This window comes from Castor canadensis, chromosome 17 (genome assembly GCF_047511655.1).
Source record: "Castor canadensis chromosome 17, mCasCan1.hap1v2, whole genome shotgun sequence".
NCBI classification, from domain to species: Eukaryota; Metazoa; Chordata; class Mammalia; order Rodentia; family Castoridae; genus Castor; species Castor canadensis.
The window spans coordinates 51,845,236-51,859,516 of record NC_133402.1 but is presented as its reverse complement, the minus strand read 5'-3'; positions in this window follow the sequence as shown (position 1 = coordinate 51,859,516).

Sequence of the window (14,281 nt, the reverse complement as noted above, 5' to 3'; positions counted from 1 at the left end):
AAAAAAAAATCCACCCTAGTATTGTTTTTTCCTCTCTCCACTGCTCCCTGAGGCTGCTGCCAACACACCTGTGCACAGAGCCTCACGCTCTGCCTTCCCAGAGACTCAGGTAAAGCCAGCAATGCCTTGGTGCCCACTGATCCTCCATGAGCCTCAGCGTTCTCAGCTGCAGTATTGTTTCACACAGGGATAATAATTTTTTTTTGGCGGCACTGGGGTTTGAACTCAGGGCTTCATGCTTGCTAGGCAGGCACTCTACCACTTGAGCTGCTCCATCAGCTTAGGATATTTTAAAAATGAAGCAAAATCCGGTAGAGTGCCCCAGTACCGTCAAAAAAATTAAATAAAATCCTGTATTAAAAGTAGTTTTCACAGCCTTGATCCATAAAAAGACCCCCTTTAATGAGCTCTCTGTGACCCAATTGAACTACTTGCCCAGGCTGACTTTGAAGCACAATCCTCCTGATCTCAGCCTCCCAAGTAGCTAGGATTACAGGCGTGACCCACTGGTGCTTGGCTCCAAGGCCATCTCAGTATCACCTTCTCCATCACTATCTCCATATTATCACTCCCACTACTCCATAACTATCACCATCGCCTTCCCCACCACCATCCCATAGTCACTACTTCCACCATCCACCATCATCCTTACCCACACCCTCTTCATACCACCCTCACCGCCATCACTGACACCACCTCCATATCACTACCTCCACCATCACCGTCATCACCTGTCCTCTGCCATTACCTCACTCCGCAGGTCATTGGATACGATTGCTCTAATCCATATCTGGAAAAAATACGGGACACGTTTCACTCTGTTATCTCTGCCTCGGTAAAACCTAAACATTAGGTCGGATTTTTCCAGCTCAACATCAACCAGAATGCTTTGGTTAATTAAAAGCTTTCAAGACCCAAGTACCAGGGCTCATAGCCGTAATCCTAGCTACTTAGGAAGCAGAGATCAGGAGGATCATGGTTCAATGCCAGCCCAAGCAAATAGTTTGTGAGACACCCCCCCATCCCCAAATATAACCAGAGCAAAATGGACTGGAGGTGTGGCTCAAGTGGTAAAGTGCCTGCTTTACAAGCATGAAGCCGTGAGTTCAAACCCCAGTCCCACCAAAACAAAACAAAGCAAACAAACAAACAAAAAAAGCTTGCAAGAGCATTGTAATTTCTCTATAACATACACCTGAAGTGCCAGTTCCCCTCCCCCTTTTCTTTTGGCGGTGCTAGGGTTTGAACTCTGGACCTAATGATCCCTGCTATCCTTTCTGGCTGGCTCTCAGAGCAGGCAGCTGGGCCTAGGGTGGACAGGGAGTGCCATGGGGAGGGCTCCTAGAATGGGAAGCAGGTGGGAGGAGCAGGTGCAGAATAATGGGGCCACCAGGGGAGGTCCAGGAGCAGGTGCTGCCCATGGAGGGGGTGAGGTTGTCATTGTACACCCAGCTCTGATGAGCCCAGAGGCAGGAGGGGAATTCCTGTGGGCCCCTGGGCCACCCTGGCTCATGCTCAGAGGTCGTCAGGATGCCTGGGCTCAGGCACACAGCCAGGCCCCTCCCCTGGGTCCCCGCAACCCTGCCAGGTTGCCATGACAACCAGCACTTTCATCCCTGTCCCTTTGTCTGGTCATGGTCCAGCTTTTGTGACCAGCCATAATTGAGGAGTGGGGGAAGGGGACCTTGCCTCAGCTGGGGTGGAGTTGTGAAGCAGGGAGGTGTATGTGTGGGGTAAGTGGGGTAAGTTAAAAAAAAACTAGGATGCAAAAAGGCTAGGCTTTGCTGGCCCATGAACCCTGGAGCCCCCTCTCTGGCTGGTTGGCCAATTCTCAGAGCTGGGTCTATGAGCCTGGGAACGACCTGGGGCCCAGACTCTCCTGACCCATCTCTGGGTCAGAATGGAGCTAGACCACCCTGCTCCCCTAGTGTACTGTGGCTCCAGGAGACAAAGGAGCATGGGTGAAACAAAAATGTGTTAACTCCCTCGTACAACTGGAGAAACTGAGGCACAGAGCAAAATTGGACCCCATCCCAGATCACCCATAGAGAACATATGGCAGACCTATTGGAGCCTCAAAGTATCAGGTTCCCAAATTGTCTGTTCCCTGCCAAGACACCAGGACTTGATGGGGGAGTATGAGGAGTCCCATGGTTGGCCTGTCCCCCTTCCTAACCCAGGTTTCACCAGCTTTGTGACTTTGGCAAATCCCTTCTCCTCTCAGAACCTCAGTGTATAAAACCATAATCCTAGCTTCTTAGAAGGGTGAGATCTGGAGGATCATTGTTTGAGACCAGCCTCAAACAAAAACGTTCACAAGACCCCATCTCAACCCAGAGCTGGGTACAGTGATACACACCTGTCATCCCAGCTGTGGCAGGAAGTATACAATAGAAGGATCATAGTCCAGGCCTGCTCAGGCAAAAAGCAAGACCCTATCTCCAAAATAACCAGAGCAAAAAGAGCTGGGGCATGGTTCAAGTGGTCTAGCACCTGCCTAGCAAGCACAAAGTCCTGAGTTCAAACCCCAATACCAAAAAAAAAAAAAAATGGGGAAGGGTGCTGTGTGACAGAGTGAGTCGCCCTTCCATCAGCCTCAGCTGGGGTGAGAAAAAGCCTCTTCCGCATCACCCCTTGATGATTCGGCACCCTCTGAATGGCCACCCTGAAGCTTCTTCCACCTATGACTCCTCAACAGGAACTGGGAGGTCCCAGGTCACCAGGAGCTGGAAAGAATGAACAGCTCTGTCATTAGTCATAAGGAGGCCCCTTGAGACAGTGCTGACTTGTAACAGGGAAATCCAGGACAAAAGCAGGGTGCTGGCCAGCCTTGCTGCTGCAGAGGACTCCTGGGATGGGGCCACACAGAAAGAGGGCAGCAGGGTGGTCGCAGAGAAGATGGAGCTGCACTATTTGTTCTTCCATACTCTGAGGGGAGGCAATGAGGTCCTACAAGCACCCTGCACCACCCCGTGATCTCCTGGAAGGTGTCTCACACCCTAGGCAAAGATCCATTTCTATGTGATCTGCTATCCTCCACAAAGCCCAGGGCTCTGCAGGACACCTCACAGGCACAGCTGTGACATGCCCCCAAAGACCCCTCTGAGGAGAGACATTAGTCTCTGCATGCCACGAATAAACCAGCAAGGTAAACCCTGCATCTTTTTTTTTTGGTGCTAGTAGGGTTTGAACTCAGGGCCCACACCTTGAGCCTCTCCACCAGCCCTGTTTTGTAAAGAGTTGTTTTGAGATAGGGTCTCACAAACTATTTGCCAGAGCTGGCTTCGAACCACAATCCTCCTGATCTCTGCCTCCTGAGTAGCTAGGATTACAAGCATGAGCCACCTCCTCCTGGCTAAACCCTGCATCTTAACATGGCTCAGTCATCCCAAGAATATCACTTCTTGTGTCCCTTGAACTGCTTCCTCTGAGATTAGCTCTGTGTCTATACTGGATGTGAGAGGGGGTGGCAGCAAGTTCTGATACCTGAGGCCAACAGGTAGGGCTGGGGCCTTGGGCAAGGCTCTGTCACTGGGTAACCCAGACCAGAAGAGGGTCGACCTCTGTAGTTACTCATTGGTGTCATGAATTAGGAACAGTTACTGAGAAAGTAGCATGTGCCATGAGGTTTGTACACACATGCTATTTAATCCTCACTCCAGCCCTAGAAGGTAGTGGGCTATTACTATTTGAACACTTTTATAGATGGTGTTGTTGAAACTCAGAGAGGTTAAGTTATCTTGGAAAAGGGGATCAGCAGACCCACCTGTGGAGTGCAGGACGAAAGGAGGCAGAGCTGAAGCCAGTGTTAGGGTGAAGACTGTACAAGACAGATTTGGGCTCAGGATAAGACATTTTTCATTCTGGTTCAAGCCCACCTGGTGAGAGCACATGTCATGGGAGGCATGCCAGAGACCTGATGGGTAAATAGCATTCTGGCATCAAAATAAAAATGAAGTTGCTGGGCACCATGGCTCACGCCTGTAATCCTAGCTCCTTGGGAGGCTGAGATCAGGAGAGTGGAGGTTCAAAGTCAGCCCAGGCAAATAGTTCCAGAGACCCATCTCCAAAATAACCAGAGCAAAAAGAACTGGAGGCATGGCTCAAGTAACACAAAGCCCTGAGTTCAAGCCCCAGTCCCATCAAAAAGAAAAGAAAAAAAAAAAAAAGATAAAAATGAAGCCATGCATCAAGAGCTCGAGCTTACTCCCTGTGTGACCTCACCTGACTCTCATCTTCCACTATAACCAAAAAAATTGACATGTGTTTTGTTCATTACCATGAGTGCAGGACAGCAAGAGGGCCTCAGGGCAGTCACCCTCTCCAGCTTGTCCATTGTGCATGTTGTCAATTAATCAGTGACAGGAACAGGCCAAGGAAATAATGATCTTTGTAAACCTTGAATTTGCAGAACTGAAAAGTATCTCATGACTAGGTGATTAACATCAGATGTGTGTCGTTTGGACACAAACCTACACCCGTGAGAAGACACACACCATCTGAATATGGTGGTTCATGCCTGTAATCCCAGAACTCATGAGGCTGAGGAAGGAGGATCATGAGTTCAAAGCTAGGCTGGCCACATAGTGAGTTCCAGGCCAGACTGGATATACAAGACCCTGACTAAAAAAAAGGGTGGGGAGAGGGCTGGAGGCACAGTTCAAGTGGTAGCATGCCTAACTAGCACAAAGCCCTGAGCTCAAACCCCAGAACCACCAAAAAAAATTAAAATAAAACAGAGAAGAAGGCACCCAGCAATTTATAATCTTCCATCTTCTATATAAACCACTGCTGAGCCATGTGTGGTGGCTCACGCCTGTAATCCTTGCTATTTGGGAGGCAGAGATCAGGAGGATCACAGTTCAAAGCCAGCCTGGGCAAATAGTTCACAAGACCCTATCTCAAAAATACCCAACACACAAAAAAAGGGCTGGCAGAGTGGCTCAAGTGGTAGAGCACCTGCCTAGCAAACATGAGGCTCTGAGTTCAAACCCCAGTACCACCAAAAAAAAGGAAAAGAAATTACTTGAAATGATGTCTGTATTCATCTGCCATCTCAGTAATTACAAATAACTGTTAAAATGATCAGCTTAGGTAAATAGAACTGGAATAAAGGTTTATAAGTACACAATAGAGATAAAACATCTGAGCCAGCCAGGTGTGGCACTGCACATCTGTCCCAGCACTTGGGAGGCTGAGGCAGGAGGATGGGTTTGAGGCCAACCTGGGCTTACATAGCAAGATCTGTCTCAAAGGAAAAGAAAAGAAAAATTTGAGTCATTTCCACACAAGTTGTAATACTGAAATATAAGTTCAAGTATTCTTGGGAAAACAACATTCATAATTTGGTCTGTTAATAAATGTGTTTTCATAAATTGTTGGTATACAGAAAGACAGTTTTAATACCAAAAAAAGCTATGTTTTGATGAGAAAATTATAATAGCATAAAATATTAAGGAAAAAGTAATTTTGTCTAAACTCAGAAATTCTGTAAGGATTATTTCAAAATATAAATTTAAAGAAAGGAAACAAGGCAGAAATTAACTAGTAAACAGGAGAACAGTGGCTCATGCCTGTAATCCCAACTACACAGGAGGTGGAGTTAGGAAGATCATGATAAAAAGGCCAGCCCAGGGACAAGGAAGGTTAATAGAGACCCCATCTCAAAGAACAAACTGGGCATGGTAGCACATATAGTCCAAGGCTGGCCAGACCAACCCTGTCTGAAGAATCACTTAAAAAAGCAGAAAGGAGCTGGGCACCAGTGGCTCATGCCTGTAATCCTAGCTACTTAGGTAGCAGAGATCAAGAGGATTAAGGTTTGAAGCCAGGCTGGGCAAATATTTCCTGAGGCCTTGTTTTGAAATATTTGCAACCAAAACGGGCTGGCAGAGTGGTTCATGTGGTAGAGTGCTTGCCTAGCACATGTGAGGCTCAGAGTTCAAATCCCAGTACCACCAAAAAGAAAAAAAACAAAACTAGAAAGGACTGAAGGCATGGCTCAAGTAGGAGAGTACTTGCCTAGCCAGCACAGGGTGAGTTCACATTCCCAGTACCAGGAAGGGCAAGGAAGGAAGAAAGGGGCTCAATTTGGTCAAGAAACCGCCTCTGTAGCAGGGTAGCCATGAGGACAGAAGAGGCTCAGGATCTCCTTTGAATCCCAACCCACATTTCTCCACAGGATCCCTGGGGACAACTGACAGTCGAGAACAAACAAATTGAATTTCAGTTGAGATCGGTGGTCACCTAGGTCTCTGGAAAGACCCAGGACCACTCATCTCCACGGCACCCAGCGAGTCGGGTACAGGACCTGACTCAAGCATGCTCCCTGTACCGCCAGAATGACCCACGGTGCTCCTGCGCCAGCACCTTCTCTGCAAACACAATGCTCAAGTGACTTTTGCCCAGAACAAATCCTACATTGACAGTTGGCTCTTATGTTAGTCAGTTTTTTATCACTGTGACAAATACCTAGGGGAGGAACAATTTCTCTTGGCTCCCCATTTCAGAAGTTTCAGTCCACCGTCGGGTGGCTCCATTCCTATGGGCTGTGATAAAGCAGAGCATCGTAGCCATAGGAGCCTTGGTAGAGAGGCTGGTCACCTCACGGAGACCAGGAAGCAGAGGGAAACAGAAAGAATCAGGATAAGAGCACATGCGTTGGGCTGAAGGTGTGCCTCAAGTGGTAGAGCACCTGCCTTGAACTCAAAGCCCTGAGTTCAAACCCCAGTCCACCAAAAAAAAAAAAAAAAAAGAGCACACCCCTAGTGACCTCCTTCCTCCAACTAGGCTCCATCTCTCAATAATGCCATCATCACGAGGTCCTGAGTTCAAACCCCAGTACCACCAGAAAATAAAAACTAATAATGCTATATTATGAATCCATCAAGGGATCAATTCATTGATTCCGTCAGAATCCTCAGGATGCCACCATCTCACGACGACTGGATGCACGATGGCTGGGGACCAAACTTTCAACACATGGGCTTTTCGGGGGGACCCTCCTCAGAGTGCTAGGACCACTCCCACTTGAAATCTATGCGAAAGTAAGGTCCAAAACATGGACAAATGGATGCCAGGAAGAGCAAGAGAAACTCCCATTTTACTTGGCCGGAGACATAAGTTCCAAATTATGGGTTAACAGTACAGCCTACACCTCTTATATGAGGACTTAAATAAGGGTTTGGATTCTGACTTCTTGGGGGGAAGTAAGGTACTTGGGTTTGAACACAGGGTTTCATGTTTGCTAGGCAGGAACTCTATTGCTAGAGCCACAACTCCAGCCCTTTTTGCTCAGGTTACTTTGGAGATAGGGTCTTGCTTTTTGCTTAGGCTGGCCTGGACTGCTATCCTCCTCTATTATGCTTCCCACAGTAGCTGGGCTGACAGGTGTGGCTCAGATGGTAGAGTGCCTGCCTTGAATTCAAAGCCCTAAGTTCAAATCCCAGTCCACCAAAAAAAAAAGAGCACACCCCTAGTGTGCCCAGCTTTTCTCATTGAAATGGGGGGTCTTGCTAACTTTTCTGCAATCCTTCCAATCTCAGCCTCCCAAGTAGCTAGAATTACTGTCATGAGCCACCAGCGCCCAGCATTCTAACCTTGTAAATGTGATCTTCTTTTTGGTGGCACTAGGATTTGAACTCAGGGCCTCACGCTTGCTAAACAAGCGCTCTTACTGCTTGAGCCACTCTGCCAATATCTAATCTTGTAAATGGACCCACACTTGTCAGAAAGACAAGAAACAAGGCACTGGGCTTGAGGTATTAATCTCAATGTAGAGGATTTCTTACTAATCCAAACAGCCAGAATACACTGAAAAGGATGCCCTCCTCCCCCCCGTCTGAGAGCTTGTGACATTTTACATGATGCTGAAATATTCACCCTGGGATAACCAGTGACAGTGGTTTTTCCCCACTGGGTATTGGCTCTTTTAGAGCAGAAAGGTGGCTATTGGCCAACAGAATGGGCCACAATCAGGCTATTTTGCCTAACAATCCAAATGTTAAACTCCAGGTAACTACTGCTATCAATCCCACCACTTTGCTCCCAAGTCAAAATGAATACTAGAGCATAATTGAATAGAAATGGTGGGCTTGGTCCATCCCAACAGACCTAGCCTGACAGATAAACTGCTGAACCACCAGCCTGGGAACTTTCACCGATAGAAGCATCTTCAAGGAACACGAGTGCTGATGTGGGGTGTGGAGGGAAAACGCCATGGTAATAACTGCACAGGTGGTAGAGGTAAAGCCTCCCACCCCCATCACTTTGGGCATCAGCACATATCGTATGTCATAGCATTGGCAAGGGTACTACAACTGTCTTCCACTAAGGTTAACATCTATGCAGATTCCAGGTATACCTTCAAAGTCATTCATGATAATGGGACCATATGGTGAGAACATGGTTTCTTACCACTAATAATAAACATATTAGCCGGGTGCCAGTGGCTCACGCCTACAATCCTAGCTACTTGAGAGGCTGAGATCAGGAGGATCAAGGTTCCTGGCCAGTAGGGCAAATAGTTCACAAAACCCCATCTCCAAAATAACCTGAGCAAAATGTACTGGAGGTGAGGCTCAAGCAGTAGAGCACTTGCTTTGCACACTCAAAGCCCTGAGTTCAAACCACAGTCCCACCAAAAGAAAAAAATGCATCCAGAACTTAAAGCAAATAGTAATGTGCAGCCGTTTGCTTCTTCCAGGTCCAGATGTGCCTTGGACAAGCCTTGGTACCCATTCATCTCCAGGGACTAAGTACTACTCAATTCCCAGAAAAAAGCCAGGACCTGACCACCAGAGAGGTGGTCCTTATGACTCACTTTTCATTAAAAAAAATGACTCCTAGGTGGGTACCAGTGACTCATGCCTTAATCCTAGCTACTCAGGAGGCAGAGATCAGGAGGATCATGGTTCAAAGCCAGCCCAGGCAAATAGTTCACGAGACCCTATCTTGAAAAAACCCTTCACAATAAAGGGCTAGTGTAGTGGCTCAAGCAGGAAGATCGCCTATCTAGCAAGTCTGAGGCTCTGTGTTCAAACTCCAGTACCACAAAAAAAAAAAAAGAGCCATTGACCCCAATAAAAGTAGGTTTTGTATTTGTTTTATCTGGCTATTCTGATGCAGGGAATAGTCTGGAATCAGTCTGGATTTAAAACTTGCCACCAACTGCTGGCATTCCTCAAGTCCCCTCAAGTTAGGTGGTTCTATTTTCCTCTTGTGTTGTCCCTATTCAGCAGGAAGTAGCCAGATTTGAGACACCAATCCAAATCCCACAGGTGCAGAGTTGACAGTGGGGAATTTAAGCCAGGTGTTAAGACCAGATCCCATGTTGCCTCTCTTTTACCCTCACCTTCCCCTTGTCTTTCACCATTTCCTTCATTGCCATGAGTTGGATGATCAGCAGGAGGTTGTCTGGGAACATCCTCCATCCTGAGCACATGGGCAAACTAATCAGTGACAGGAATAGGCTGAGGAAATAATGATCTTTGTTCTTGAAATCCGCAGAACTAAGAAGTAGCTCATGATTAGGATCATTTGTGTGTCATTTGGTCACAAACCTACATGTGTGAGAATCCCCATCAGTCTGCGATCACCCATCTCCTACTGCATTAGTTAGCATTCTTCGCTCTGTGACCAAAATACCTGGGAGAATAACTGAATGGCAGGAAATATTTATGTTGGTCATAGTTTCTGAGGTTTGGGTCCATCATGGCTGGCTCCATTGATTCTCGGCCCATAGTGAGACAGGGGATGCTCATGGCATAGCAGACAGGAAGGAGAGGAGCAGGAAGAAACCAGGGACAAGATACCCCAAAGGTCCCACCTCCAGTGACTTACTTCCTCCAGCTAGGTCCCACCTCCTAAAGTGTCCAGAATCTCCTAAAATAGTGCCACTAGCTGGGGACCAAGTGTTCAACACATGAACCTGTGGGGAAACATTTCACATTCCAACTATAACGCATATGTAAACCTCCCAATCAGCCTCCCAGCAAGATGAACTTTGGACAAGAGTCCTCCATCTTCTGAAATTAGCCAGCTCTTTTGTTTTGTTTTGTTTTGTTTTTGGTGGTACTGGGATTTGAACTCAGGGCCTCATGCTTGCTAGGCAGGCGCTCTGCCACTTGAGCCACTCCACCTGCCCATTAGCCAGTTTTTGAATAGTCTTCTTTGCCTCAACTCCCTTGCCTCTCAATTTAATTGACCTGTCATGCAGCAAGCAGCTGGCCTTGGGTTTGGTGACAGTACCTTTCTGAGCATGAGAACTTACAGTGTCAATCCTTCTCCATCCCAGCCTGGGAGTGTACAGAGAAGACATCACCTCCCAGCTAGGAGCTGAAGGACCTAATGTGTACCCTCTACTCTGCCCAAAACTGTCCCTGTCCCAGGAATAACTTTCACTTTCCAACATGCATCTTTCTCTTTTGTTTTGGAGATTTGTACTGGGAATTGAACTCAGGGCCTCTTACTTGCTAAGGCAGGTGCTCTACCACTCAAGTCACACCCCTAGCCCTTTCTGCTTTCCTTACTTTGGGGATAGAATCTCGCATTTTTGCCCAAGCTGGTCTGGATGAATATCCTCCTATTTATGCTTCTCACATAGCATAAATTATGCTTACAGATTATGATTACAGATTATTATCTTATGATTACAGATTATGCCACTGCACCCAGCTGTTAGTTGAGATGAGATCACAGTAACTTTTTGCCTGAACTGGCCTCAAACTGCAATCCTCCCAGTCCCTGCATCCTGAGCACCTGGGGGGTTAGAGGTATAAGCCACCACACCCAGCCTAAGACATGTCCTTCTTAATGAGAAATATCAGGGGATCTGTGACAGGGCATAAAAGGGAACAAAAAGCTGGGAGCACCCCAAATTTTGCATCCCAGGTACCTCACTCACCTCACCTGTATCCCAGACTCTCAGAGTCTGATTCCACTCCCATGGTTCCTCCCTGGGGTTCTGATGCCCTTCTTCCCACCCCACCAGTATACCACACCCCATCAGTTCTTCTAAATATCCTCAAATCCAGCCATGGGCAGCCCTAGCCACCTCTTCTCTGACCTCTCTACCTCAAGTCATTTGTTCTTTTTTACCCGGCAGCCTGGTTAGACCCCTCCATGGCTCCTCATTCCTCCCACTCATTCTACCCTCTTCCCACTCAGTACCCTCATGCCATCCCCTGGCCAGGGATAGGGTCTCTTAGTTCCTGGCTCATCCTCTGCCCCCTGTCACCTGCATCGTATTCGGTGGGGCTCAGACCTCTTTCCCCCCAGGTCAGGGTTAAACATCCCTGGGTGCCAATTGCCACAATAAAACTGTGCGGCCAGAGCTATTAATGTGTCTAATGTGTCTGCCTCCTTGGAGAGACCACAGATGTCACAGGACAGGCTCCAGTCTGTCTTGCCTATCTTCTGTCTCCAGCCCTGCTCCTGGCATACAAAAGATGCTCAGTGAGTGACAGCTGAATGAACAAATGATAGAGTGCTAAGGCTGGAAGGGCTGTCATACCTAGACAGGTCCTCACAGTCAGTGGGGTCTGAAAGCTATAGTAGAAAAGGGACTCAGGAATGTTTGGGGCAAGAAGCTGATTTGGGCCAGTGGCCCTCTGTGGGGGACCCACTCCTTCCCTAAGCCACAAAGAGGAGGCATCTCTAAGATCCATATACCTAGCTGGGCAATGCCAGCACTTGGAAAGGTAGAGGATCATGAATTGAAGGCCAGTCTGGGTCACACAGTGAGACGTCCATCTCAAAAAAAAAGGGGGGAGCAAGGGAGCTGGTGGAGTGGCTCAAGTGGTGAAGCATCTGCCTAGCAAGTATGAGACCCTGAGTTCAAACTCCATTACTACCAAAAAAAAAAAAAAGAATCCAGGCATGATGACTTATTTCTATAATTCTAGCTACTTGGGAGGTGAAGATCAGAAAGATCTCAGTTCAAAGGCAAAAAGCTCATGAGACCCCATTTCAACCAGTAAAGAGCTGAGTACAATGGCACACCTATCGTGCCAGCTAATCCTGAAGCATAAATAGGAGGATCCAGGTCCAGTATGGTTCAGGCATAAATGTGAGACCCTATTCAAAAACCAGCTAAAGCAGCTGGGTGCCAATAGCTCACGCCTGTAATCCTAGCTACTCAGGAGGCAGAGATCAAGAGGATCAAGGTTCAAAGCCAGCCCGAGCAAATAGTTCATGAGACCATATCTCAAAAAAAGACCTACCAAAAGAAAGGGCTGGTGGAGTGGCTCAAGGTGTAGGTCCTGAGTTCAAACCCTCATACTATTAAAAACAAACAAACAAAAATAGGTAAAGCATAAAGGGCTTGGGGCATGGTTCAAGAGGTACAAAGTCTGCCTTGCAAGCACAAGGCCCTGAGTTCAAACCTCAGAAAAGAGGAAAAGATCCATACATCTACCAGAAGGGACAGGAATTGGGGAATTGAAGACAAATGGAGGGTGACTGAGATGGATTGCAAAACTACTTTAGAGCCTTTCCCAAGAACCAAAATGGGCTATGAGAAAATCAAGCCTGAATCCAGTGACCCAGCCACCACCACTCACACAAGGCAAGCAAGTGTGAGTTCAGGTCTCCGTGGGCCTGGGGGATGTGAACCTCCAGGCACCGCTCGCTGTGGGTGGTCCCCAGCCTGCTCCACCGCTTCCTCCTACCCCTCCCAGCTCAGTGGCAGCCTCCCCTGGCAGCCTTCCAGGCCTCCAAGGAAGCCGCTGCCTCTGCCACACCATTACCGTCACCACCACTGCTGCTCGGAAAATGCAATTACAGCAAACAACAGCCGCCGCCTCACTTGAGCCTCGCCATCCACACCTGGAACTAATTAACTTAATTAGGCCTTAATGAGCTACACTGGTCGGAAGGCCTATTTTTACTTAATTATCCCCTAACGTTCTTGGCATGGAGGAGTATGGAACCTGCAGGATAGTTCGTTGGTAACGGTGGCAGCCACCTCCTCTCCCTGCAAAAGGGACACCCAGGAGTGATGCCTGTCAGGAATGAGCCCCAAAGACCTAAGGCCCCAGGAGTGCGGGTGAAGCAGGGGCCATAGGTCACACCTGCAGGAACAGCCCCACCTCCACTCCAGCCCTATTATCTTGGTTGTTCTGCCTAAGCAGGGGCTGAAGCCACACTAGGCCCTACTGAGGATGTGACAGGCATGACCTGGCTTGGCTTTTGTACTCACAGACCTTGGCAGGGGAAGACAGGGGTTCAGAAAGTTACTCCTCCAGCTCCTCCAATGGAAAGGCCAGGGCTAGACTTGAGGGGCTTACCTAGGGACAAACACCTCACACCTGAGCATGGCACCCCCAGGTCCTACACTCTGTCTCCCAGCCTCTGGGATCCTATCGCCTTAAGTGCCCTTTCCCATCCTCTGTGAGCTGAAACCCTTTCCTCCCTCAGGAGCTGCAGGTACTGCTTCTCCTGGCCAATAAGGAAGGAGGCCAGGACCTCTACCTGTTTGAATTTGAGCTTGGCTTGGCCCTTGACCTTGGCTGGTAGTAGGCACTTATCTCTATCTACTCTTTGGATAGAACTGCTTGAGCCTGGATTTGTCTGGGCCCTGAGGCCATGAGGCAGTGGACCCTCAGCTTTGCCTGCCCACTGCTCCACATTTCTGACCCAGTAGTCAAGGCCAAGGTGGCTGGACTACAGCCAATAATTAGCAAGTATTTGCAGAAGGAAAGAAGTAAGGTAGGTGGGCTTATGGGATCCACCAGATGTGGGCCATATCTCAGAGCTGAGGATGTGACCAGAGCCCTAGTACAAACCAAGGAAAACTAACCCAAACGAGGAGACAGGCTGCCTCCAGCTCTGTCCAGTCCCATGTGTCTTCATCCTAACCAAGACAATCCAGAACTTCTCAGTAGCCAGCATTCCCCACCCTGAATATAGCCACACATCTGTTCTCCTGGTCCTTACTTCCTTAGCATGAAAGACTTCTTTCTCAAGGCAGAAAAGCCCAAGGGAGCCAGAGGAGACTGGGCTCGGTGCTCTGGGCCTTCTGGCACTCTGGCCAGAGGCGGAAGTGGGTGCCTCTGTTCTCCCAGCAGCCTAGCCGCTCATAACCGATCCTTGCCACGTTACCTCTCAGATGACGTCCCCATCTCAATAGAAATCTGAGGTTGAGAATGGAGCTCGAATTTTGTTGTGACTGTTGCTAGCAACCAAGACTGTCTGCCACTTCCTTCTGACTGTCCGACCTGTGCCCTGCCTAAGGGTCTGGGCCCTGGGTGAACAGTCCTGACCAGCAGGGCTCCCTGCTGCT